Raw genomic sequence first — 26,417 nt, 5'->3', positions numbered from 1 at the left:
GCCCGGCGCGGCCTGGGCGCCTCGGCGCGGGAGGCCGCGCGCATCGGCGGGGCGGCCGGCGCTCAGCGGCCGTCGGCCGCGGACCCGGGGGCACGCCCCATGCGCGACTGGCGGCGGGCGGCTGGCGGCGGGCGAAGGCTGGGCGGAGGCCCGGTGGGCGGGCGGGGCGCGGACCGGGGCTGAGGCGCCTGGGCTCGTGAGGCGGCGGTGGCAGCGGCGCCCCGAGCGGATAACAACTGACGTACTTCCGCCAGGCAGCCGGCGCCAGAGGAAGTGGGCGCTTCAGCAGGGCCGACACGAGCCCCGCCCCGCCCTGGCCCCGTCCTGGCCCCGCCCCTCCTGGCCCCGCCCAGGCCGCGTTCTGCCCCTCGGCCTTGCCCCACCGCCCCGCCTCCGGCCCCGCCCCGCCCGAGCCGCGCTCCGCCCCGCCGTCATCCCGCCCCTCGGGGAAGGCAGCTGGGAGGCCGACCCGCTTCCCGCCCCTCCGCTCGCACCTGGGCAGGCGTCCCTGAAAGTGAGAGGTGTGGGGAGTTGGATCGCTGCCCGCTGTTTCAGTTGCGGGGTGGGGGGGGCGTCTTTGCGCCTCCCCAGGCGCAGCCTCGTTCCGAAGAATCTTTAAATGGGAGCGCATGAGCAGAAAAGTGGGGGCCTCTCCACGCTCACCGTCACCCCCTTCCGCCCCCGCCCCCGCAGGGTGAGCATGGATGAGGCGTCCTCGTCCCAGCCCTGATGCGAGGGCCGAGGGTGGGGCGTCCTCGCCGCCACTCCTGATACAGGGGAGGGTAAGGGTCTTACTCTGCTTGTGGAGGGGCACAGACCACCTCCGCCCCGAGTGGGGGCGTGTGAAAGTCGGGTGACAGTTTCTCGGCCCCTCACTACCCTGCGCCCCAGTCCAGGACTTCTTCACGTGTCTCCTGCCCCTGTTCCCCCGGGAGCTTCCTGCAGGCTGGTCTTGCCCCTCCACGGCTTCCCCGTGCTCTCCACCGGCCCCTGCCCAGGCACCCCAACCTCTGGGTTCTAGTCTGGGAAGGGGGAGTTCTACACGAAGTGCAGCCCCTCTCCCTTCTCCTGGGTCAAGTTCCCCACCTCACCCCTCTGGGTGGGAGGCCCCGGGCGTGCCTGGTTGGCACAGAGACAGCAATTTGGGGTGCAGGGGCTGCTCCCCATCCAGGGCTGCACCAGGGCAGGAACGGATGAGAAAGGGCAGCCTGAGAGTTGAAAGCTAGGTCTAGGAGGACCTTCCTCTTTCACGCATGGAGACTGGTGAGGACCGACTGCAGGTCGGGAGGGGCCCGCTGTCTTCCTCAAATCTTAAGGTCATCAATTCATTTAGCACACATTTACCAAATGCCCTCCATCCCAGCGCTGTTTGTGATGCAGTAGTCGATGAGACAGATGGCCCTTTTAGAAGTGAGAGAGCATGAACGCAGCCAAATAACATAATATGGAAGGGCAACTTGAAGAAAACTGACAGGGAAGTGTCACGGGAAGTGTCACAGGAAGTGCGCATGGGGTGGTCCCGGAAGGTCTCTGAGGAGTGGCAGTTCGAGCTGAGACCCACCAGATGAGAGGGGGCCAGCCAGCAGCCAGCTCAGGGCCCCAGCGTGCGCAGGGCAGGGAGCTGTGTGGTCTGGGTTGTCACAGGCTGTTGGCAGGGTTGTCCCTGGGGGCGGCTGGGAAGGCTGCTCTGCAAACTTCTGGATACAGGGGTGGTGGGGAGCTCAGACCTCCAGACCAACCTCCAGTCCTCCCAGGCCCATCCTGCCAGGCTCCCTCTGCTCCGGGCCCTCCCCCCAGCCTCTCCTAGCCTCTCTGGGGTGGGGGCAGGGTCCTCCTCCCCCTCTTCCCATTCCAGATTTTGTTATAACTCTGACTTCCCCCAGCAGCATATCCCTTTTGATTTTTCAGAGCCTTGTTAGGAACGCAGCAAACTTTCTCTGCATTCGTCCTCCCCTAATTCCCCTCTGAGGACAGAAGGCCAGAAAATCTGTGTTGGGGGGTGGTCCCAGGGGAAATCTTTCGGGTTTCATTTGGATCTAGGCCCTTGGGCCTGCCTGCCCATCCCCAGAGGGGTCTCCAGGCCCCATACCTGCTCCGGAGGCCTCAGAGACCTGCAGCCTGGGCAGCCTGGGCTGCTGAACTGACCTTGGGGACTGTAGGGGCTTCCTATGGGTCCTTCCTTGTCACCCCTTCCCCACCCTCCTAGAGCAATGCTTGGGAAGGTCCAGCTTCTAGTGTTGAAATTTTCAAGTGTAGAAATGACTGTGTCTGCTCATCTGTTCTTGAAGACGCTTGGATGTGCGTTCAGGGTGAAGGATGGGGTCTCTGTAGATGCCCTGTGGGAACTCCTCTCTGAGTTTCTTAGCTCTCCTGGGGAGCACCCCCTCCCCCCCAGGTGTTTCCCTCCCTCGATTCATTTCCAGGTGGCTGGCCAGCGCCTTAGGGACCAGCTGCCGCCATCTCCTCAGGATTCTGGGCCCAGGGAACCTCCCCTCTGGAGAGGGGCAGGGTGGGGCGATCTGAGGCCGAAGCCTACTTGCCTGCCTTGTGCTCATTTTCCCCCCAGCTATGCACATCGTGACAGAATGACTGGGTACCCTTCCCAGGGCTCTGAACCTGCTCCGCAGGGTTTGCAGGAGCCCCGCAGAGCTGAGCGCCTGACGCCTCCGCTCCCTGCTGGTGTAAGGGGTGGCAGGGCCCCTGTGTCTCTCGTTTTGACCTGTTTGCTTGCACCCACATTTGCTCTCTTCTTGCTGGAGAGACATGGGGGGGTGGCTTTGGAGTGCGGACACCAACAGTGGCTAAGGGATAGCTTCTACACCATGCTAGTGATGGGAACTTTCTAGATCTATGCTGTCCAGTTCAGTAGCCGCCAGCCATACAAGGCTCTTGAGCCCTTGAGATGTGGCTCAGGCAGCTGAAGAACTGAACTGTACATTTTATTTATTAACTTTAATCTGAAATGAAACAGCCCCTTGCGGCTGGCGGCTACTCTGCTGGGCAGGGCAGATCTAGGACCTGGGCTCCAGCCTCAGCTTCTGTCATCGGACTGTGGGCAGATGGTCTCACTTCTCTGCATCAGCTGTCCCTTCCGTAAACCCTGGGTGGGGCGTGATGGCGACGCTCCCTGTGGCGGGTGGTCTGAACTCCGCCTGGAGTGACACAGGCAGGAGGCTTGTTACCGAACCAGAGACTCAGCTGCTTCTGGAGATTTGCCTTCCGACAAGCGGGGCTGCGGGTCTGGGGACCACAGGCTGTGCGCCCCTCTTGTTCACATGAGAAAGGGCTTCTTCGCCTCTTGCTCCGCCTCCCCCGAGAGATGCGCCCCTCGGGACCTGGCTCTTGATGACCTCGATTTCCTCCCTCTTCTCTGCCTTCCCACAAGCTCCCTCCACACCCCTGGGGCTCAGCTTTCTGGTCCGCAGCCAGGCCAGGTCTCTCCTGCCTCATCCCATCCCTGAGGACTCATCCCTCCCAGTCCAACAGGGGAAAGGGGACCCTCCCCAAGGGCAGGACGCTGCCAGAGAGAAGCCCCCCATCCCACCCCCAGCCTGCTAGCCCATTGCCGTGAGGCCAGAAGCCCAGCCTTCCCCTGGGCCCATCCCCAGAGCCAGGCCCTCGCCCGGTCACCACACACAGCAGAGCGCCCTCCCCAGCAGAGCTCTGAGAGGCACCGCTGAAAGTTATTTGCTTCCAGGTGGCCTGTCAGCCCCATCAGTCTCCGCTGTTTGGGTTTGTCTTAGAGTCACTGCTGTTCTGTCAGGCTCTGAGCAGAGGTAATTGGTGTGGAATTGTATTCAGAATTCAGTTTGCCCTCACAGGGCCGCTTCAGGCCCTATAAATCATCAGAGTCAGCTGCTCCTTTGGGGTTCAAACATACTTTTCGCTTGTAGGGTGACAGCCAGAAAATGAGTTCCTGCTAACAGGCCAGCCCCTGCTGCCCCGTCTGTGAACAGCTGTTTGCTCCAGCACGGTGAGAGATGATGTTGGTTTCCACCTTCCCAGTATCCATCCCACCTCCTTCTGGCAAGCGTGCCTCCATAGCCTCCTTCCATGGGTGCAGTCTGGGAGGGGTGGACAGCCCACTGCACGCTCCCCCCTCTCCTGGCCCAGGAATGGGCAGGTGTCCTAGTTCCTGCCATATTAATGCTGTGTGACAAACAGCCCCTGGAATCTCTGCGACTTGGAACATAACTCTTTCTTTCTTGCCGGTGGGGCTGCAGGTTCCTGGAGGGGCTCAGCTTCAGACTGTGGGTCAAGTTCAGGTCTGTTTCAAGGGTCTCTCTCTGGGACCCAGGCTGCAAGACGTGAGCTACCTGAGGCATTTTCTTTGCAAAACTCATGGGGCCAAGCCACACTGCACAGGCACTTTGAAAGTCTATGTTTAAGCCTCATCATGTCTGCTCACGTCCTGTCCAAAGCAAGTCTTTCAGCCAAGACTGCCACCCATGCGGCAGGAAGTTGAGGCCACCGCTCCAGTGTGGGGAGGGGAGGGTGGTGCTGTATTCTCGTGTGTGTGTGTGTGTGTGTGTGTGTGTGTGTGTGTGTGTGTGTGTGTGAGTGTGTGTGTGTGTGTGTCCCTGCTACAGGAAGGAAGTAGAGATTTGGGGACCATATTCCCATTTGTCACAACAGGGGCCCAGGCTACGCCAATCCAATGGCCTCTGACTGAAATTAGACTCTGTCCTTTTTTTTGGCCACGCTGCAAGGCTTGTGGGATCCTAGTTACCCCACCAGCGATGGAACCTGCGCCCCTTGCAGTGGAAGCGCAGAGTCCTAACCACTGGACCGCCAGGGGATTCCCTAGAATCTGTTTTGAGCAGGGTATCCAGGGGATTGGAATTTGGGTGTGCTCATCCCAAGTGTGCCCCCCCAACTCATTCCTGCTGCTCAGGACCTGCTCTGTGCTTGGGCTCTGAGCCACTGCTGCTCGGGGGCTGCCCAGCTGTCCTGACCCCCTACTGCCCCACCCTGTCCACAACCTCCCTCTTCATCAGCCCTAGCTCAGATGTCACTCCTCCCCGAAGTGCAGTTGGGCGCTTCGTGCTGGGTTCACCCAGCTGAGTGGGAACATTTCTCAGAATTCCCCTCGCCGAGTGGCCGGTCAGGGATGCCCACGTGAGAAGTCCGTGCGCTCTGGCAGGCGGAAGTGAGAGCGAGAGCCGTCAGTTCACCTCCGGGGGCCCTGCAAGGCGCCCGGCTTGCCAGCGTCACCCACGGGGTCAGGACCCACCAGCCCCCGTCCCCGAGAGGCTCAGGCAGCTCTGGGCTGCAGCCCCGGGGGCTTCCTCCATCTCCTGCCCCTCCTGGAGCCCCGAGGAAGGGCTTGGCTCGCCGGGACGGCTGTGAGAGGTCCCTCTGGAGCGTGGGTTTGTCCAGGCTCTATCTTAACAGCTGCTGCCCGGCCTCCTGGCCATGCTAGAGACACACAGGCAACACCCCGTAGCGCTGTCCCGCCACCCCTATCCGCCCATCGCAGAAGGCCAGGCTTTGGGGCCCAGTCCCACAGGCAGTGCACCTCCCTGGGCCCAAGGCCTCTCCAGGCACAGGCTCCCTCCTGCCATCTTGGTACCCTCTCCTTCGTGAGTGCGTCAGCTCCAGAAGAGCAGCTGTGGGCCTGACTCCGTGCCGCACACACTGGGGGCCCTGAGTATCCTTTGTCTGGGGCGCCCCAGGAGTCCCGGCTTCCTGATTCTCCTTGGAGGGTGTCTTCCAGCAGGTCCAGCCTTGGAGGAGTGGAAGGCTCATGCAAGAAAGGGGTGTTTGGGGACTTCCCTGGTGGCGCAGTGGTTAAGAATCCGCCCGCCAATGCAGGGGACACAGGTTCAAGCCCTGATCCGGGAAGATCCCACATGCTGCAGAGCAACTAAGCCCGTGCGCCACAGCTACTGAGCCTGCACTCTGGAGCCCGCGAGCCACAACTACTGAGCCCACGCGCCTAGAGCCCCTGCTCCACAACAAGACAAGCTACTGCAATGAGAAGCACACACACTGCAACGAAGAGTAGCCCCTGCTTGCCACAGCTAGAGAAAGCCCGCATGCAGCAACGAAGACCCAACACAGCTAAAAATAAATAAATAAATAAATTTATAAAAAAAGAAAGAAAGGGGTGTTTGCAAGGCAGGGAGATCCTGTCTGCACTGTCCCTGTGTCCCCAACATGGCCCTGAGCGGTATGCACAGCAGGTTGGGGGTGGCAGCCTGTGGGAGGGAGGACAGGGCCGCAGGGACCCCTGGGGCTTTTCCACTTGAAGTGGACAGAAACCCAAACCCAGCCTGGCTTCCTCTGCTGTGGAGCTTCAGATGTGCACCTGGGCCTCAGGTCGGGCTGGACTCAGACTGGCTTCACCTGGGAGGTGAGGGTTGCAGCAGTCTCATCCTGCTAAGTTCAGGTCAGCAGTAAAGAGGCAGTCTTTTCAGAGCCTTCAGAGGGAGCACAGGCCTGCTGGCACCTTGATCTAAGACCTCTGGCCCCCAGAACTCGGAGAGAGTGAGTTTCTGTTGCTTTAAGCTGCCCATTTTGTGGCCACAAGAAATGACTACAGGCTGCTACCCTGAGGGGGGTGCGTTGCTTCCCCTACCAGCACCCCCTCCTAGAGGCCCCTACAACCTCGCCTTGGTCCATGGAAGGGGTGGAAGTGGCCATGTGCCCATTCTGAGCCTAGACTCAGGAGACCCTGTGTGTTTCCACTTGCTCTCTCATGCCTCTGCCAGGGCCGTGAGAAGGCCGTGCCCAGGCTAGCCCACTGGACCCAGGAGGATAGGGAGGGTGAGACACACCGAGGACTGAGTGCCCTGGCTACAGTGCTGGGCACGCCCATCCTAGAGTGAGTCCAGCTGAAATGAGCAGTCCAGCCAATGTCCAAACACGTGAACCATAAACACTTATTGTCCAAAGAAGCTGGGATCTTGGGGCTGTTTGTTACTCAGCATGTTGTGGACTAGCTGACTGATGCAGATGGGGATGAGGAGGGTAGAGGGGACGTGCAGCCAGGCTCAGAGAAGACCTCACAGAGCTCCTCAGCTACAGCTGGGTGCCTCAGGCATGGACTGTGATGAGCCCAGCGGTCAGGGACTGAAACGTTTCTGCTCTGCCAGCCTGTGGGAACCAGCTGTTGGTTCTGCAGTGACTTTCAGGACATCTGTGTGTGCAGCAGAGGCAGTGGTGACCTCGAGGGGCACAGACTTGGCCCTCGGGGGCCTGCAGTCAGTACTGGAGGTGGGTAGTTAGCAAGTCATTACACTCGAAGTTACCAGGTTCTGCCACGGCTGGTTGGCTGTGGGTGTGACGTTAGGAAGCACAGGCACCTCTTTCAATGAGTGTGACAGTGAAGGGGAACATGGTGTGGGACGGTACCTGGAGAGAAAGGTAGGGCCGGGAGAAGCTCGCCACGGAGGGGGCACCGTGTGGTGGTGCAGCAGTGGTGATGGTGACAAGGGCACTAACAGCCATTGCTTTTTGAGAGTTTATCTGTCAGATGTGGTTCCAAATCCTCTTCCTGCATTAACTCATTTAATCTCTTAGTTGAGCTAACACAAGACTCTTTGTAGGTGTTCTTATTACAGGTTACCGTCCTTTTTTTTGTTTGTTTTGTTTTGTTTTGTTTTGCGGTACGCGGGCCTCTCACTGGTGTGGCCTCTCCCGTTGCGGAGCACAGGCTCCGGACGCGCAGGCTCAGCAGCCATGGCTCACGGGCCCAGCCGCTCCGCGGCATGTGGGATCTTCCCGGACCGGGGCACGAACCCGCGTCCCCTGCATCGGCAGGTGGACTCCCAACCACTGTGCCACCAGGGAAGCCCAGTTGCAATTCTTAATTGTCTCCAGCTAGAAAAGTGCAAGGCTCAACGCATTCTCATAAAATGTTACGTGTTCCGTGTTACCCATGTAACAATCAAGAAATAGAACGTTACTTACAGCATTGGCTTTTATTTATCTTACTCGATGTTTTATTGATACGACATGGTTGCTGCAGTTCCAGCCATCGTGGCCTCACTCCAGCACCCCATGAGGAGAGGAAAGCAACAGTGATGCCAAATCCCAGGAGTTCCCATCACCAGAATAGTGTGTCTCATGGCCATTAATTGCTGTAAAGGAAGCTGGCAAAGTGAAAAACTGGCAAAGGGGGGGTGGGTTTACTAATGACTGTCTTCCACCAAATATGATTTGTCATAAGGCTGGGGTTGGGGGCCAGACTTTCCTGTGGTCCTGGGGTTTCTGCCTCTGAAGGAACAAAATGGGGCTCTGTGAGCCAGGAAGGGGGGCATGGACGGCTATTTGGTGGACAGCGGGCATCGTCCATCGTCCATCGTCCATCGTGCAGCACGTCTTTGCTGCTGGCATCCTGATTTTCCTCTGGGGAATCCCTCCTCTCCTGTACTCAGTCCATGAAGTTAAAGAGGTGTTAACTTCATCTCTGGCTCCAGGTGTGAGTGTGTCACTCAAGCCATGCCAGTTGCAACATCCCGTTTATGTGCGCAGTGATTGGTCCAGGGGTGGGCACATGACCCAGGGCCTTGGTGGTGACCATGGAAGGGAGGTTCCCTCTTTTCTCAGGTCTTGGGGGCAGGCAGGTGTCAGTTGGGGTCTTGCCATCACAAGGGGAGTGCCTGCCAGAGACTGGATCCCACATGGAAGACGACTGAGCAAGGAGACTGAGGGGACTGAGATCTAACGACATTTTTAACTTCGGATCCAGCTGTACCTGAAGCCAGTTCTATGCATGGACTTCACATACACGTGATTCAATATATTCCCTTTTTGCTTAATCCAGTTTGAGTCTTCCGCCACAAGCACATCTTACTGAAAGAGTGCATCTGAAACGACCCCGTTACCTGTCAAAAGCCCACGAAAGCCACAGCAAAGGGGATGGGGCCCGGGTTCTCTGGTTCCCTGTGCCTTGAAGCCTGATACTCCCTCCCAGGGTCCTGGCTGCCCCTCAGTCAGGGCTGATGCCACCCACCACCTCCTCAGGCAGGGAGTGGCCCCTGAGGCGTCCGGCCCCGGCAGCTCTCAGGCACCCGTGCCACGCTTGGTTTCTTTGTTTATCCAGCAAACACTTCCTGAGCTCCTTGGAACCCCGGAACTTCCCTTCGGTTATGGAGAACCCAGAGGAGAGCAGGACAACGTTGGATCTGTCAGGTTTTCTTTGGCTGTTCTTGCAAACGGCAGACACCCAAGTTCAGGTTCCGCTGACTCGGGCCAGAGGAGCCTATCGAGCGCACGGGAGGGAGGTTGAGCAAATGAGCCCTGGAGGGCGGGGTGGGGGCGCTCAGGAGCCACCGGAATGGGGTTCAGGTGCACGTCCACGCGGGCTCCGAGGGGCGGCGGCTGCTCTCGGAGCTGTTTCCCTCTCCACTGCCTTGAACCGTGTGTGAGCACCCAGGCCTTAGCCACGACAGGCTAGCTCACGGTGCGAGTGGAGCTGGAAGCGCAGCGCTTCTCACAGGCTCATTCCATTCCTGTCCACGTGGTCATTCAGGAACCCAGGCCGGTGGAGGGTCTACTGTCTGGAACGGTATCAGTTGCCCGAGCTGTGTAAGAGGGAGCTGGGAGGGAAGGCCCCAACCCGTCCTGCGGTGGCCCTGAAGTGACACAGGGCAGAGCAGCCACATGGGTCCCCAAAACATGAGAGGGCTGGGAAGTGAGAGGAGCTCGCAGGTATTTGTAAGCAGTAGGTGTCTCTCCAACAGCGCTTACGCGTCCTGGAGTGTGGACAGGACTCGATACACACCAGCCGTTGCTCTTATACTATCTGGACTCGTACGCAGAAGCCCTATTTTCTGGTCCTTCAGAGATCACACGAGGTCTCGGGTCTCAGGTTAACCCAGGTCAGCGTTATTGCCGAGCACCTGCTCTGCTGGGCTCTCTGTGGGACACATAAGACTCCATCTTTGCTTAAGGCACAGTGTCTCTATTTCAAAGATTCTGAACTTGACCTGAATTCTGCTGTGGGCTCACTTTTTTGGCAGGTAGAAGGTCAAGGCATTTGAACACCTTTAGGCAGAGCCCGTGCTCCCCTGCCACTATCCTCACCACTCCCTATTCCCTTCCACCATGTGCTTTGCTCATCTGGTTCCTGCCTGTCTCCACAGATATCTGTTGCCCCTGGATTTCCTTATCTGCTTGTCCAGGTTACTCTTTAAGCCTTGTTTCAGGTGGTTCCAGAGAATTGATTAACCTGACCTGAGCTGACCTTTAGAGATTTGGGCTGAAAATTGTCACTCCAGATACAGACTGGAAAGCCTAAGTGCTGAAGGTTGGCATCTCCTGGAGTTGTGCAGTGCACAACCCGTGTGGGTGTACACGGCGACCCTTGACTGGAAGGGAATGAGAGACGGGCCAGTTCTGGAACCTGGCCACCATGGTGTGAGGAAGCTCAAGCTGCTGCCCATGGCCACAGCCTCTTCTCCCTCCTTCCCTCACCCTTCAGACCCTGCATGGCTCATCCTCCACTTATCACCTGCCCTCAGGGCTCAGCAGAGCCTCACATGGACCCACTGGGGCCCCTTCCATCGTGAAGAACCTAAACCCAACACAACTGGCGGACGTAGAATGAAAGGACTTTATTCATGTTGCTGAAAAGGGCAGACCCAGCTTGACCTAGGGTTTCAGATAACCTGCCGAGACCCTGCCTCCCTCCACCAGCTCCGGTGTCCCCTGTGTCGGCCCTGTTCTTGGCCAGGCTCACACCCTGGGTGCAGGTTGGGGCAAAATGGCCCGGAACTGCAGCTGCCCGATCGCACTCTGCCAGGGCAGTGACCCCAGTGAGATGGTCCTAGTGAAATCCCGGGGTTCACTCTGATTGGACTCTCGTGGGGATCCTTGATCAAACACTGTGACTAGGGGGATGATGACAGTGACACTAATAGTTAGCAGTTATTGAGTGTCATCAATGACCAGAGTGCCATCTAGTTACCTAGACGTTTAATTGTCATAGCAACCCAATGAGATCAATTCCTTGTTATCCTCATCTTATCACTGAGGACACTGAAGCACACAGAGGTTGAACAACTTGACCTAGAAGTCACATAGCTTTTAGTCATGATCCGGGGGTGATGGGTCCCAAATTACCACCCTCACCTCCATCTTCACCACCATCACCTCCATCATCACCACCCTCACCTTCATCATCACCACCCTCACCTCCATCATCACCACCCTCACCTCCATCATCACCACCATCACCTCCATCATCACCACCATCACCTCCATCATCACCACCATCACCTCCATTATCACCACCATCACCTTCTTCATCACTACCCTCACCTCCATCATCACCACCCTCACCTCCATCATTACGACCATCGCTTTCTTCATCAACTGTTTCACCATCTTCCTCCTCCTCATTGTCTCCACCCCCATCATCAACATCCTGAGAGTGAAAGTGGAGGCGGAGGTGGTGATAGTGGTGAGGGACGCAGGGAAGACTTCTCTGGCACTGGGGTCTCCAGCCCAGATGTCAGGCAACAGTGCTTTGCCTGCATGGGGAGAGTCAGGGGGGCACGTTGGAAATATCACGGCTTTGCTGAAGGACCAATATATTGGCTTCAGTCTCACTCTTTGCAGTGTCACTACTCATAGATGTGATGTGCTGGGGAGACATGGGGACTTGCTCACAGTTGGGGTAAGTTGTGGAATTTTCCTCCAAGAAGGCAGAGTTGGATGTGGAGTGACTCCTTCCCAGTCTCTCAAGCCCCACTTGGAACACCCACACCAGGTCTTGCAGGAAGTACTGAGGGCCACGGGCTCCTATCCAGGGTGATGGACACACAGTCTCCCACCGAAGGCTCCTTCTGGCTGAGCCCAGGCAGAAGCCAGCCTGGGAGGCTCCACCTGCCGGGTCAGGAATGGGCAAGGAATGAGTCCCAGGGCAAAGAGCTGGGCACAAGTTGGAACACAAGGGTGGAAACAAGAAAGAACCTCCTGGCTGGCTGTGCACAGACAAGTCTCTTCTTGCTGCGGTGAGGCAGGCAGCTCAAACCTCTGTTAAAGAGACAACGCTCGGCCCTTCTTGCTTCCCTGGGCGCCCTGACATTTTTCTGAAGATGGGAAAGGCTGACGTCACAAGGAGATTCTTTTGACGTCCTCCTGATGACACAGAGTGGAGGATGCTCTCACAGTGAGAGCCATTGTAGCACCCAGTCCCCACGACACAGAGACCAAAGCTCCCGGGGGGTGGTTTGTGTAAAGGCACACAGGACACAGCCTACCTGGAGGGATCTTCTTAGGACCCAAAGAGTGTTAGTGAGGGCTCTCCCCAAAGTGACAAAAACCCAACCCAGTCAGGCATGAATAAAAATGGAGCTGTGCTACCTCAGGCAATGGGAGATGCCAGGGATACTGGTTTCAGGTATGGCTTGAACCAGAGGTCAACCCAGGCCGACACATCTGAGTCTCCCTGGCTCTGTGCTCAGCCATTTGCCTTTGCTAGGCGTTTGCACGTATCCAGGAGTATCACTGGTTTGACTAAGGTTACCTGCCCAGACCTGGACCAACCTGTGTGACACAGACAGAGGTAGGGGAGTGACACCTGCTGACTGGCCAGACCTGGGTTTGACCAAGGTGAGGGTGGGGCCCCTGAGTCTGTACTCACAGGAGGAGGCTGCTCCTCAAAGCAGGCTGGCGTGCCATTAGCAAAAAGGGGGAGGGAGGTGGGCAGGCAGAGAGAGCCCTGTCGCCCGCAGTGGGGCCCCCCTGGCCCTGACGGATGCAGAGGGGCCCAGCATCGCCTGTCCCTCCCAGGGAAGGCCTCTGGCTGTCCTCAGTGAGGCCCGCTGGGAGCAGGTCCCCAGCCACATGTGTGCTCTGGGCACTGGGCCAGCAGCCTGGCCGGGGGGTCCCAGGGGAGCGGGTGTCGGGCTGCCAGGCGGCCCACACGCTCTGGGCTTTTCCATGGCAACAACTGGGCCAGCTGGCAGCTGGGCAGGCGCTTCACGAGCCTCTCAGAGGACGTGAGGCCGCGTCCTGCGTCCTGATGAGGGAAGAAGCCAGGCTTGAGGGTGTGGCCCACAGCGGCGTTAGCGACACGGCTGGCAGGAGGTGGAAGGAGGCCGGGGGCTCCCAGGAGGGCCAGGCAGGGCTGGGCCAACTGAAGCTCATCTCTCACCCATCCCGCAGAGTCTCCTGGGTGCAGGTGCAGTGGTTCGGAGCCTGGCTCTGAAGTCATTGCGTGGGTGAATGACCTCCAACGCTGTGCACACAGCAATCTGGGCCTCAGTTTCCTCACCTGTAGGACACGCAAAATCATGCCCATGTCGTAGGGTTGTTGAAAATCGTAGGTTTAAATGAAATGGAATGAGTCAGGCACCCTCCACCTGGGCCCTCTGAGGAAGGTATAGAAAAGAAACAGGCGCCAGGAACCTGCCTCGAAAGAAATGGTGGACGACGGCCTTCAGGCAGACGGAGAATGATTTAGGCCAGAGCTCAGGTCTGCAGAAGAGAAGAGAGCTGGAGAAGGAATAAATGAAGGCACAATAAAATCTTCTCTTTTTCTTATTCTAGTTGTCCTAACACGTAACAGTTTCTTCAGAATGATCCCAGCACAATGTATCGGGGGGTTATAGCTTATGGGGATGTGAACAGAGCAGTGTTCCAGGAAGGTGTGGACATGCCTGTGGAGCCCGGCAGTGTTATTGGAAGTGGACTTGGATTGGTTGTGAATGTACATCGCAGACTCTAGGGCAACTACCAAACATTTTTTTTTTTTCACAGGAAGTACAGTTGCCGTGTTGCAAAGGGACACAGGTGTGTTTGGGGCGTGGGCATCCACAGGTGGGGCTGGCACAGGAGGAGCTGTCCCACCTGGGGCTGAAGGGCGGAGGGGAGGGGACATGGGAACCGAGGGAGTGAGACAGACACACGGGGAGGGAGAGAGGAGGGGACCCTACGTGGGCAGGGTGCCCGCAGGGGCTGTGGTCCAGATAGGTCAAGGGCGGCATCCAGGGGGCCTCCCTCTCTTGCCCCTGACCCTGCTTTCCTGTGGACGCTCCCTGGGCTGGACTCAGTGGTGGCCGGAGGGCAGGGAGCCCCTGACTTGCCCTGTCCGGGTCCACAGCAGGATGGGGAAGTGTGGGGCAGGGAAATTCCAGGAAAGGCACAGATGGTGACCTGCCCCCATTCTCAGTACCCGGGAGCTGCTAGACGCCTGTTTGTGTTCCTGGGCTTTATTTCCCCGCCCCCCTCGGGGGGTCTGGAGCCTGAGTGATGGGGCCAGGATTTTGTCCTTGGGGGCTGTGCGCTCATGGCAGGATCTAGTCCTCAGGATGTCTCAATCACCGTCTTTTCAACGACCTCAAACAGATGCTCTGCCCCCCAGGGAGAGACGGCGTGGTGTGCCATGAGCCTGCCCAGCAAATTTAATCAGCCGCGTTACTCATCTAACACATGCAATCCTTCTCCACCCCACAGCCTCCAGGCGACCACAAGCAGCGAGTAGAAGCAGGGATGTAGCCAGAGGGTGGGGACAGCCCAGGGCCATTCTGGGCCTGCAGGGAGGCCCTGCGGGAGGCTCCTGGCACCCACCAGCTGTTGGTGACAGCTGCTTCCGTCTGTCCCCCCACCCCAGGGCTCTGTCAGAGGGTTGTTCAAACAGATTGATTTTGGCAAAGCCCGTGGGATGAATGTGCTCTCACAACTGTCACCGGGCGTGCGGTTTCCCGGCTGCCGGAGGGAGGGCCACGCCAGAGGCACTCCCTCGGTCTGGAGGCCAGGAGCCCGATGCGGGTCTCATGGGGGCCAAGGGGTCGAGGAGTCGGCAGGCGCCCCAGGCAGCCGGCTGGCCCTGCTCTTGAGCGCTGCTTGCAGTCAGGCCCCAATCCTCACCCCAGTGAGACACAATAAGTGAGTCAGATGGGTGACAGTCGGTGGTGAGGGCTGGCAAAGACAGGGCCCAGGGGGCTTAGGTCACAGTTAAAAAGGAGGCCAGGGGCTGGGGGGGGGGGCGTCAAATAGAGGCCTGGGTGAAGGCCTGAGAGCGGACCCTGCTGTGGCAGTGGGGAGAGCGCGTGAACGCGCGGCCACCACTGGGTGAGGGGCAGAGGCTGTGAGTACGAGTGGACGACGGCGCAGCTCCCAGTGAGCTCAGCCTATGTGACCTGGGAGTGAACTGCGGCCGGGGTCAAGGTGAGACCGTGCACTGAGGGACCCTCGGCTCACCAGAGGCCACCTGGCGCTCCCAGGGCCGGGACGGAGCCCTCGGAGCAGGAAGCCCCTGCAGCCTGGGAGGACCCGCTGCCCACATAGATGCGACGGAAGGTCATCTCCGAGTCTCACGGGGCCAACGCTTTCCCTGGGAAGCAGCAAGGGGTCAGGTGCTAGCAGAGGGGTCAACCCGCCCCCTGGCCTTTCTCTCTGTCACGGTGACCCAGTGCCTGGGTCCTCAGGCCCAGACAGCGCTCCTGGAATCTGGAAGGCACCCCTGCTTCTCCCCGACCCTCACATCAAACCGGGCAATTGACTGATTCCAGCCGGTATTGATTAAGCCCCCGCTCTGTGTCAGGCTCTCTTCTCGTTACTGGGACGCAGCGAGACAGAGCACAGAAGGTGCCCCGTGTGAGTTTTGGAAGCAGTTCTGCTGGCCATCGTGTGAGCGTTAGCCACCCTCAAAGTTAGGAGGAGCCTAGTGCACACAAGAGCCCTGCTTCTGACACCGACTACGAGTCCAAGGCCCCTGAGATCCCCTCGGGTTGGACAACCCCCTGGGAGGACTACCCGAGCCCCCTCAGGGCTCTGTGCTCACGGTCCTGGTTCACTGCAGGGAGGGGGCGTGAAGTACCCCGGCCAAGGGAAGGGCGCAGGACAGACCCCGGAGATCCCCGACCACGAGCGTCCGGTGTCTTCCCCGTGGGCCCTGACGTGCGACAGCACACGCACGGGGTGCTGCCAGCCGGGGGCTCCCCGCCTCGGCGTCCCGTTTTTACCGGGGCTGTGGGACCCACGTGGCTGCCCCCAGTGTCCAGCCCCTCCGGAGGGGGAGCGGATGCCACTCAGCCCAAAGCCCCGCCGTGACCCCCATCGGGGACTCTGACGGGCCGCGGCCCCGCAGACGGCGCTCCCATCAGGACGCCCGGGGCCTCGGGTCCCTCCTGGAGCTGGACAAAGGCCAGCCCTCAACTTGGGGGGGGCGGGTTAGCTCTACACCCGCTGCAAAGTGTCTCTGGCTGCAGCAGACTGAGAATCCCCGAGGCAGGGTCAGAACGTGCTACCTGCCACACAAGGTCCTTCCATGAGGCAGAGCCTCACGGCTACAACTGCCAACAGTGCCATCTGGGTCCCGTCACTGTGCCCTGGGCCAGGGCGGGGGCAGGGGGCACACTAAGTGGCCACACGGTGTGGGGCTTCCACGCTGCCCCAGCGCTGTGCCTTGGGCTCCAGCTGCCACTCCCTCGGGTGGCACGGCTTGGGTGCCCACTGTGTGCTGGTGTTCCGGGCTTGGGACGCAGCCGGGCTGCTGTGTGTCCTGTCCAGTGTCACACGGAAAAATACATTAGGAAGACGGTAGGGAACGAGGGTACTCAAAGGGCAGAGCAGGGCCGGCTGAGCAGGTGCCTTATCTGGAGGAGGTGAGGGAGCGAGCCACGTGATGCCCGGGGAAGGTCAGCGGGGGCGAGCAGGCTGCCCGGCGGGGAGCAGTGGGGCGTGTGCGCAGGCCCGTCACCTATCGCTGCTGTGACGCGGCCTCTGAGCCAAACGGGCACCGGGGAGGGCGTGAGACCCGGGAGGTAGGAGAGGCGGAGACAGCGCCTCGTGTGTCAGCTCGCCTGGCCGCGGGCCCCTGCCGCAGAGGCCTCGCCGGCGTCGGGCCTCTCCAGTCCAGAAGGGCCTGAGTAGCGCCCAAGGTGCAGGCAGGAGGACGCCCCCCTTCTTCCCGCCTCCCTGGCGATCAGGGACACCTCGTCTCACCTCCTCCTGCCCTCGGACCGGGCTTCACCCCGTCGGCTCCTCTGGTTCTCAGGCCTTAGAACGCGGGCCGATCTACCCCACCGGCTGTCCTGAGCCGCCGGCTTGCAGGCGGCAGGTTGTGGGACTCCCTAGCCTCCATAATCACGTGAGCCCATTCCTAGAATGAATGAATGAATGGATACAAGCAGGAGGCCGGCTAAAGCCACTGCAAACCTAGGCAGCAGAGGCGGGGCTGGGGACGTGCGTCTGGATACGAGTCCTTCTCGTCCTGGTCGGATGCCCTTGCTCCGAGCCCATGTCCCTGGCCCACTGTGCGCGCCGGCACCCAGCTGCCGGTGACGCGCCAGCACGCGCCAACGCGCTGGACGTGGCCGGGAGGACAGGAATTGGGAAGGCGCCAAGGTCCTCCTATCGACCTAGGAAACCAGGAAGGAGCAGTCGTCTCTCAACGGGGGGACGCTGTGTGAGGGGCAGGCTTGGGGTGTCGTGCTTGCTTCCTGGGGCTGCTGCAACGAAGCACCACAAGCCAGAAACAACAGGAATGCGTTCTCTTACCGTTCTGGAAGCCCGAAGCCTGAAGTCAAGGTGTGTGCAGGGCCACGCTCCTTCCAGAGGCTCAGGGGAGGGTCTTCCTGCCTCTTCCAGCTTCTGGGGGCCCCAGGTGTCCCTGGGCTTGTGGCCCCATCACTCCCGTCTCTGACCTGCACCCAGCTGGACTTCCTCTGCCCAACCTTCCTCCCGCCCTTTTCCTCTCCGGGGTGCAGGCCCCTCCCAGGCATCTTGCTTACTTACCCAGGGCCCGGGAATAGGACCTGGATCTGTCTGTGTGGGCGTGGCCTGTCTCTCGACAGGGATTTCCCCTCCTTCACCCCAACATGGACTTTGTTCCAGGAGAAAACGTCTAACGCCAGGTGGCCATCCAAGCACCTGCAACAGCAACGCTGCTCAGCTGCAGGCTGTCTACGGTACTTTACCTGCACTACGGCCCTGGCTCTCAGGCCGCCTCCGAGGCTGCTGGCGCTGTACCCATTTCACGACGAACATGGGGGCCGGAGAGGCAAAGCGACTTGCCTGAGATTCTCAGCAAGAGGTTGTGGTGCTGAGGTCCAAACAGAGGCTTGTGTCCTGCTTCCAGGCCGGATCACAAAGGGGAGGGGACAGGACCAGAGCCGCTCTTGGGGGAGGCCCACCGGCTCCTTGGGGCGGCAGGCAGGAGGCCAGCCTCCCCCTGGTGGCTGGTCATATTTATTCTGCTTGAATAACAACAGCTATGACATGAAAAGAGCTAAGAGCTATTTCCTCTGCCCGAGACAGGGACTCACCTAAACGGCTGTGAGCGCCCTCGTGTCCACCACGGCGTCCCCAGGACAGAGGCAACTGCGGGGTGCTGGCTAATGCTCTCGTTCACTCGTCACTTGAATGGGCGAGTGCTGACTGTGGCCTGTGGGTCGGGCCCTGTTCTGGGCACTGGCGGCAGGCAGAGCCAGGCACAGAGGGGCCCTGCTCCCAAGGGGTTGTCCTGCTCCAGGGCTCTCGGGGTGGCCGCCATGGGCAGAGCAGGACGTGGCCCTGCCCTCCGTCCCTAGAATGTCTAGCCTCACACGTTGGCGAGAAATAGGGTCCTCCTGCTAAGGCCTCACCGGGACGGGTGACCCGATGGAGGTCAGGCAGGCTGGGGTGCAGGAGTGGGAGGCCAGGCTGAGGTGGAGCGGGGAGGGGAAGGCCTCTGTGCAGGTAGCACGGGGACATCCGGGTGGCCTGGACCCGCTGGCCAGAGTTCAGCTGCCCTTCACACTGCTGGTCTTTAAACATCTGTTCAGATTTTGTTAAGCGGTGGTGGGGAGAGACAGGTTTCTATTTTGCTAACATTTCATTTCTTCTCCAACACTTGTCATGAAAAATTTTCAAACACACGGGGAAGCCGAAAGAACGTTCCAGTGCAGACCCACAGCCCATCGTCCAGACGCGGCTGCACCATTTACTGTGCCTGCTCTCCACCAGCTCTCACCCGCCATCCAGCTGGCTGGTCGCCTTGGGCAGCTGCAACAAGTAACCACAAACTGGGGGCCGCATCCAACAGACTTTATCCTGTCACAGCCGGGAGGCCAGAGCTCTGGGATCAGGGGTTGCAGGGCTGGGCCCTCCCTCCTGCGGGTTCCAAGGCGAATCTGGCCGGGCCTCCTCCGGCTCCTGGAGTTGCCAGCATCCTTGTCCTGGGCTGGTGGCTGCGTTGCCCCGTCTCTGCCTGCGTCATCACGTCACCTCCACCTCTCTGTGTGCCCTCCCTTTCTCATCTGATGGTCTCTGGGGGCCACCGAATGGTAAGTGAGAGAGCTGGAACTCAGGAGAACAGGAGCCCAGGAATAAACGAATTCGTAGATGCAGGCGTGACACGGGCGGCGCCAGGCGGAGGCTGCCTTAACTGTAAGTCTAGAGCCAGCTCTGTTAGGGCCTCTCGGGGACGGGACGAGAGACGGGGGTGGCGGAGGGTGACCCCGACTTTCATCTTGCTCCATCTTAGACTTCATTTCTGAGCATATAATACCTAGACAATGACGGCAATTAAATGCAGATTAAAATTTAACTTCGAAGTGTGACGTACAAATAGGAGAGACAGATGCAAACACCAGCGCCTCGATGCAAACACCAGCACCTCGATGTCCCCCAAAGCCAGTCCTGGGCTGGGGACTGGCGGGTGGGTGCCGCCAGGTGGCCTGGCTGCAGGTGCCGGAGGCTGCTGGCCTGGGAGAGCTGGCGGCACGGGAGAGGAAGTCCTTTTTATGGGGGTCCCAGGCTTGCCGCATTGGGGCCCCGAGGAGGGCTGCCTCCCTGCCTCTGCCTCCTGATTCCTGTGACCATCAGACCATGGGATGCAAGCCCGGCCCTCCAGCCCTCTCAGCAAACATCGGACTGACGCGGTTTGATGGCCAGAGACACCCGACCCCTCCACGAAGCCCTCCCCGGGGGCACCTCTGGGCTGGCGGTGTTGACTGCGCCCCAGTCAGCAGCTCAGGGAGAGACCTCGCAGCCAGGAGAGGAGGCTGGGGACCAAACAAAGTGAGATTTCAGTTTCCAAAAGGGTGGAGAGGATGGGGGCCAAGCCCTCGGACCTCTGAGATGGATGTGGCCTTGGGCACAATTCCGGGGCAGACCTCGAGAGGACACTGGAGGCCCTGGGAGAGGGAACAGTCACCGGGTGGCAGGCTCCCCTGCTGCCTGACAATCACAGGAGCTCATGGCTCAAAGCCACCCGGCCCTCTTCTCCCCACGAATCCCCGTCTGGGGGGTCAGGTCTGGGCAGGTGGTTCCTTTCGGAGGTTCCGGCGAGAGTCCTTTCCTTGCTTTTCCAGTTTCTAGAAGCTGTCCTCATCCTTGCCTCCCACCCCTCTGCAACTTCAGAGCCAATCCTTCCAACCTCTCCTTCTGCCGTCACGTCCCCTTCTCTGACTGACCCCCCACCTCCCCTTATAAGGACCCTTGTGACGACACTGGGCCCACCCCATCACCCAGGACAATCTCCCCATTTGAGGACCAAGGCCCTTTGGCCTCATAAGGTAACTATTCACGGGTCCCACGGATTGAGACCTGGCGTCTCTGGGGGCTGGGACTCTTCCCCCCACCCCTGTACTAGACCAGCAAGGAATAAGGCGGCTGGGGAAACGTGTGTGAATCTTAGCATTTGGCCAGACTTCCAACCTGTTCTGTGGCGAACAGGAGACAGTGACCGCTGGGCCGCGGGCCGCCGCCTGCTGACGGACGGGCTGTGCCGGCCGGGCCACCCCTTCGCCGGTCCTGGAGGTGGGTGAGGACCCTTAGGGGACACTCCTCAACCTCGTGGCTGGAATCCACGGATTGTCCAAAAGATTCCACTCAGCTGCGACAAGGGAATGCCCACCCCCTGGGGACGGAGGTCTGGGTGTCAGTCCCAGCTCCGCTGTCCTTGCGCGTGGCCTTGGGCAACTTACTGACTGCGCTGCTCCCCCGGTTGCTCACCAGGAACACACGTCTGCCTCAGATGGGGGTGTGAGGATTACAGTGATTTGATTCACGTGTAGCAGGCGAGTCTCTAAAGATGCCGGCATAGCATCTCCCACTTGTGTGCCCTCCGCTGGTCCTGGTGGGGCTGCTCCCTGCCCTGGAACCGGGCTGGCCATCGTGACTGCCTTAGCTGACACAGCACAGTGAACGTCGGGCCACGTGCTGGGCTGTGTGACACTGATGTTTGCACTTGGAACCAGCCGCCATGCTGTGGGGAAAGCCCCAGCAGCTCACGTGGGGAGGGGCCACGTGGGGAGGGGGCCACGTGGGGAGGGGGCCACGTGGGGAGGAACCAAGGCCCTTGGCCCCCAGCCTAGTGGGTCCTCCCACCCAGCTGAGCTGCCCAGGTGTGGAGCAGAGGCAAGTATGGTCACTGAGCCCTGCCCACCTGGCAGGTGCATGAGCAAAAGAACTGAGTGCAGTTGGGTTGAGCCACGGAGTCTGGGCGACTCGTCAGGTGGCGACAGAGAACTGAGGGCCCGTGTGAAGTACTGGGCTCGGTGGGAAGGTGCTCAGTAAGTGCATGGGGCGCAGGCGTGGGCGCAGGGCGCCTGGCCCTCACCTCCCGCAGCTGAGCCCCACGTGGCTCAGGGTGTGTGGGTCGTGGGGACCCCAGCCGGCACGTCAGGCGGGGCAGGGATCTCACTGGGGTGACGTTGCCCCCGGGGCATGTCTAGAGACATTTCCGACTTACGCACGGAGGCAGGAGTGACACCCGCTCTACGTACAGCCCCTCCCTTCCTCCCTTCCCACTTACGGGCGCGGTGGTGGCGCTGGGCCTGCCTGATCACCAGTATCATCTTATTCTGAGGCCAGCAGATTAGCAACCTTCATCCCCTGCCGTGTCTGCTTCCAGGGATTCAGTGCAGCAGTAAGACCTCATTTTAACTTGATCACATTGGAAAGATTTTTTCCAAATGAGGTCGCACTCACAGGTGCTGGGCACACACTCTTGGAAGGCCATTCAAACTCTCGACCCGTAACAAGGCCTTAGATGAGTGCTGACGCCCGCCAGTGCTGTGCTACGCTGGCCGCAAGGTCGTGCAGCGGGAGGCTTGTGGTCGGCCTTCTTATCCTCACGGGGCTTCCCACACACCCCCTTGGCCTCCAGAGGGCCCGGCCTCAGCTGCTCGGCTGTGCTGGGAAGGAAGCCCTTTCCACGTGCTGCTCCAGGTCTGTCGGGGCTCTGCTGGGGCGTGCGGGGTGTGGAGTGGTGGCCTCTCGCCTCGGCTGGCTGGCCCGGGTCTTCTGTCTTCCCCGGAAGCCTCCCCTGGGGCTCTCCGGAAGCGGGGGCCTCCTGAGGCCTGGGTCCGGGGCTCGAGCGATGACACTCCCTGGTCTGACCATCTGGGTGGGACACAGGCCAGCCCTGTTTCCGGGGGAGGGGAAGTATACCTCCCCCCACCACCTCGATGGGAAGGCTGTCACAAGTCACGGGGCGTGGGTGCAGGGGTCCGCGGCGCCCTGGCCGTCTTCGCCACCGGCTGCCGGCACACAGGCGGCCTCGCCCCACAGCCCGGTGGGGCGTTCGATTGTTCTTGTTCTGAACTTCAGGAAGGGTGTGTCACACACGTCACCTTAGGCCACCCCAGTCAGGCAGCACATTCACACACTACACCGACCATTCAACGCTCACACACTCATTCACACACATGCCCACACACTCCCGCACATATGCACACATGTTCGCACATGCTCACATACAGACCCAGAGTCTTATTTATCAAGCCGTAACCCGTAAAACCACACACACTCCTATTTATTCCAAATTAATGGCTCCCCTCCCCCGCGTCACCTGTCGGAGCGCCGGTGCAGGGCCGGGGGCAGCAAGCCCTTCAGGTTCCTCCTGGCGCCCCCTGGCTGACCCCCAGGCACATCCCTGCCCTCTGCCCTGGGCCGGCGAGACCCTGCCCTGCTCAGCGCCCTCCCTCTTCTCTGAGCAGTCCCCCCACTTGAATAAAAGCCAGTCTTTATAAATGGCCTGGGGGACCCTGCTCTCTCTCGGCCTCCTTGCCCCCCACCTTCCTGTGCCCTGGCCAGGTGGCCTCCTCAGGCTTCTGTGCTGACAGCTCTCTCTGCTGGCACTCTTCCCTGGGTGGCAGAAGGCTGAGTATCTGGTCCCCCCGGGGCCTAGGAACGGGGACAGAGCCTTCCGAACGCTGGGCGCTGGCCTCGCAGCTGCCTTGTGGCCTCACATGGGGCTCCGACGTGTCCATCTGGGGACGCCGGTTACTCTGTGGACTGAGCCCTTGTCCGGCCCTGCCCTGCCAGCTGCAGGTGTGTCCCCTGCTTGATCCCTTGGATGACACTGGCACAACCGAGTAGCTGGACAGATGTTCCCTTAACCCCTTCTCACGCAGGCCGGGGAGCAGACCGGAGAGAACGCCCAGACTGGCTGGGAGCTCGTCCTGACCCCCAAGGCCTGCTGGGCAGGGCTGGGCGGGCGCCCCTAAACCTGCCGCCCAGCCACCCAGAGCGAGCTGGCGGGCTGGAGCCAATCCAGACTGCAGCGCCTTTGGCCCCAGTAAATCCTCCCGTGGGAGGCGTAACGAGGCCTGAGGCGTCTGCCTGCTCAGCTCGGCCCACAAATTGCAGGTATACATTTCCTAGCTTATTGCAGGGACTCTGGGCTTCAATTAAATCAGCCATCCTCCTGCTGCTGGGCGTGCTGAGACGCCTGCTCTGGGGCCCTGCCAGCTGCCGGCTCTGCCTGGGACCCTCAGCCCCTCCACACAGGCCACGCGCCCGGCGCTGCTCAGGCGGTGGGGTGCCGCTGTGAGCAGAGACAGAGCCCTGCCCTGGGGGCGCCATCCGGCTAGAGGCACATGTGGCCTCACGCAGCCACATTGTGTGCTGCACGGAGGCCAGTGCCTCACAGTGGGGCTCAGGATGCCCAGGACGGCTGGTTTGCTTTGGATGACCAGGAAGGTGATATTAGAATTCAGTGAGGAACGAGCCCCGGGAACGTGGGGGCAGAGGGAGCGGCCCATGCAAAGGCCCTCGGACACGAAGCCGGAATGCTGGCCACACCCTGCGGGGACGCGTGGCCGGAGCACAGCGTGGGGAGCCGGTGGCTGAGGGAGCATGCCTCCAAAGCCGTTTATATGGACTGTGGTTTCATAGTGTGCTGCGTGGGAGAGTGTCCCCCAAATTCATGTCCACCAGGGCCTCAGAATGTGGCCTTATTTGGAAATGGGGTCTTTGCAGATGCAACTAAGTTAAGGTGAGGTTATATGGGATTAGGGTGGGCCCTGAATCCAAAGACTGGGTCTTTATAAGAGGAGAGACAGAGACGGAGACACAGAGAGGAGAAGGACCCCTGAAGATGGAGCAGAGATTGCAGGAGCCGCGGGACGCTGGAAGAGGCAGAAGTGTGAATAAACATGCATATAGACATACGAATAGGGCTTCCCTGGTGGCGCAGTAGTTAAGAATCCGCCTGCCAATGCGGGGGACACGGGTTCGAGCCCTGGTCCGGGAAGATCCCACAGGCTGCGGAGCAGCTAAGCCCGTGCACCACAACTGCTGAGCCTGTGCTCTAGAGCCCATGAGCCACAACTACTGAGCCCACGTGCCACAACTACTGAGCCCGTGTGCCATAATTACTGAAGCCCACTCATCCTAGAGCCCACGCTCCGCAACAAAGAGAAGCCCCCGCTCGCGGCAACTAGAGAAAGCCCACACGCAGCAACGAAGACCCAACGCAGCCAAAAATAAGTTAATAAATAAGTAAAGTTATTAAAAAAAAATACACAAGCAAGTACCGGGTGCGGCCGTGGAGGGACAATAGGGCTCCCTGATTGGGAGAGATATGGGTACTCTGACGGGCGGTCACTTTGGGTTTCTGTCTCTTAGTACAGGGGCTCAGTATGGAGGTCAGCAGGCAAATTACATGGACCCGGCCCTTCTTGAGAGCAATTTCATAGTGGTTCAGACCCTTCTGACCTAGTGGTTTCACTTTCAGAAATTATCTTCATGAAATAGCCATAACTACTTCCTTGTGGGTATATGTGTCCATATTCTAGAACTTTCTGGAAAAGGGAGAACCTGCATGGGCTCTGGGCTGAGAAGGGGGAGCCGGCAGCCCTGACAGAGAGGGCGTAGGAGCTAAGCTGCCCTGACAGCAACCTGACCGGGGCTCTGGGGTCAGCCTGGGGGAAGGCGGCCGGGGATGGGGCCCGTCACACCCTCACACAACCCCTCATACACCTGCATGTGCCCCCCGTGGTGGGAGCTGCTTGGGGTGAGGCTGGGCCTGGCCCTGCCCCCCACCCCCCTCCACACCTGCCCCTGACGGCCCTGCAGCCCTGGATGTCTTTCCCAGGGACCTGAGGGCTGCAAGGAGGGGCCGGCAGGAGAGCACAGCCCCTCTGTGGGTGCTGCAATCCCCTCTTCCAGGCCTGGCCGCCCCTCGCCAGCGGTGGACGTCCTGCCCTGTGACTCGTGGGCCTGACCTCTGGGGCCGTCATCCATCCGGCCTCCGTGCACTTCAGCCTGTGGGGACCCTGGCCTGGCCTCTGAGCCTGCCCTTGGGGGGCCTGCGTCCTCAGAGCCGCGACACGAGCCCGCCTGGCTGTCCGCTGGGCCGCTGCACATCCGGTGGAAGGAGGGATGGGTGTGCCCCCCAAGCGCCCCTCCCCGCCTCCCCTGCCCAGTCTCTCCTGTTTAAGAGAGCGTTCAGCTCGTCCTGACGCTGCAGAAGGAAAACCAGTGAAATCCTCAGCGAATGCCCCAGAGAGTGAGCCCTGGGAACTCCTTATTCAGACACTTCTGACCCGTGGCAGGAGGCACCAGAGAGGATGTGATCCTGGCATGGGGGCGGTGCAGGCGGGCCCTGGAGACTCCTGGGCGGTGCCGGGTGGCCCTCACTGCCTGCTGCCTTCCCGAGCTGGTTGGGCTCACCCTCCTCCCTTTGGCCTCTTGAGCGGGGACTGCTCAGCCCTGCCTGGCCTCCTGGGGACCCTTTATTCCATTGGGCGAGGACTGCCCAGCAGGCCTGGCCTCCTCTCTGCTGGGTTCTGCGTGGCTTCTTCTCACAGGCCGGGGGCGTCTCCCAGGGGCAATCAGGCCTGGCCCTTGGCTCCTGGGGGCTCCTGGGGGCCCTCCCATGGGGGCCGCTCGGGTGTCTGTGATTGTACTTGCAGTGCCTGCCTTGAGCGCCCTCCCCGACAGGAGAGGCAGGGCGGGGGGAGTCTGACCCCCAAGATCCAGATATCTACACCCCTTATGTCAGCCCAGGGGTCCCCGGGACAAGCCTCCCGTTCAAGGGCCCTGCTGGGAGATCCAGTTCCTGGGTGGTGAGCTCAGAGGGAGTCACTTGTCACCTCCTGGAGATCTCTGGTCGCCAGTCCAAGCTGAGTGGAAGCATGTTACACTTGAACTTTGGAGAATTTACTGGGAGGTTGACTCTGCACAGGACCCCTGGCCCAGCTCGGCCGCACTCAGCACCTGTGGCCTCCGCCTGAGGTTCCTCTGGC

General features: G+C 60.2%; 2 long non-coding RNA genes across 4 annotated transcripts; one reads left to right on the top strand and one right to left on the bottom strand.

Moving 5' to 3' along the window:
* The first annotated feature begins 418 nt into the window (after positions 1 to 418).
* On the top strand, positions 419 to 5,864 carry LOC113630060 (uncharacterized). Its single transcript, XR_003436810.1, has 3 exons — positions 419 to 694; positions 3,894 to 3,973; positions 5,815 to 5,864. It is a non-coding gene; the product is annotated as an uncharacterized LOC113630060 (long non-coding RNA).
* Positions 5,865 to 11,242: 5,378 nt separating this feature from the next.
* On the bottom strand, positions 11,243 to 24,357 carry LOC113630008 (uncharacterized). 3 transcript variants are annotated; one of them, XR_003436793.1, is made up of 4 exons: positions 21,698 to 24,357; positions 20,868 to 21,148; positions 16,903 to 19,447; positions 11,243 to 13,228 (listed from the first exon to the last, which is right to left on the bottom strand). It is a non-coding gene; the product is annotated as an uncharacterized LOC113630008 (long non-coding RNA). The 3 variants fall into 3 exon arrangements; XR_003436792.1 differs by having other exon boundaries at positions 11,243 to 17,829; positions 18,225 to 19,447; XR_003436791.1 differs by having other exon boundaries at positions 11,243 to 19,447.
* Between the last annotated feature and the right edge of the window lie 2,060 nt (positions 24,358 to 26,417).

Source organism: Aethalodelphis obliquidens, unplaced genomic scaffold, assembly GCF_003676395.1.
Source record: "Aethalodelphis obliquidens isolate GAN/ISIS:26980383/991018 unplaced genomic scaffold, ASM367639v1 scaffold28, whole genome shotgun sequence".
Taxonomy (NCBI): Eukaryota; Metazoa; Chordata; class Mammalia; order Artiodactyla; family Delphinidae; genus Aethalodelphis; species Aethalodelphis obliquidens.
Note: the sequence above shows the minus strand (reverse complement) of the source record. Positions and strands in the feature narration are given on the sequence as shown.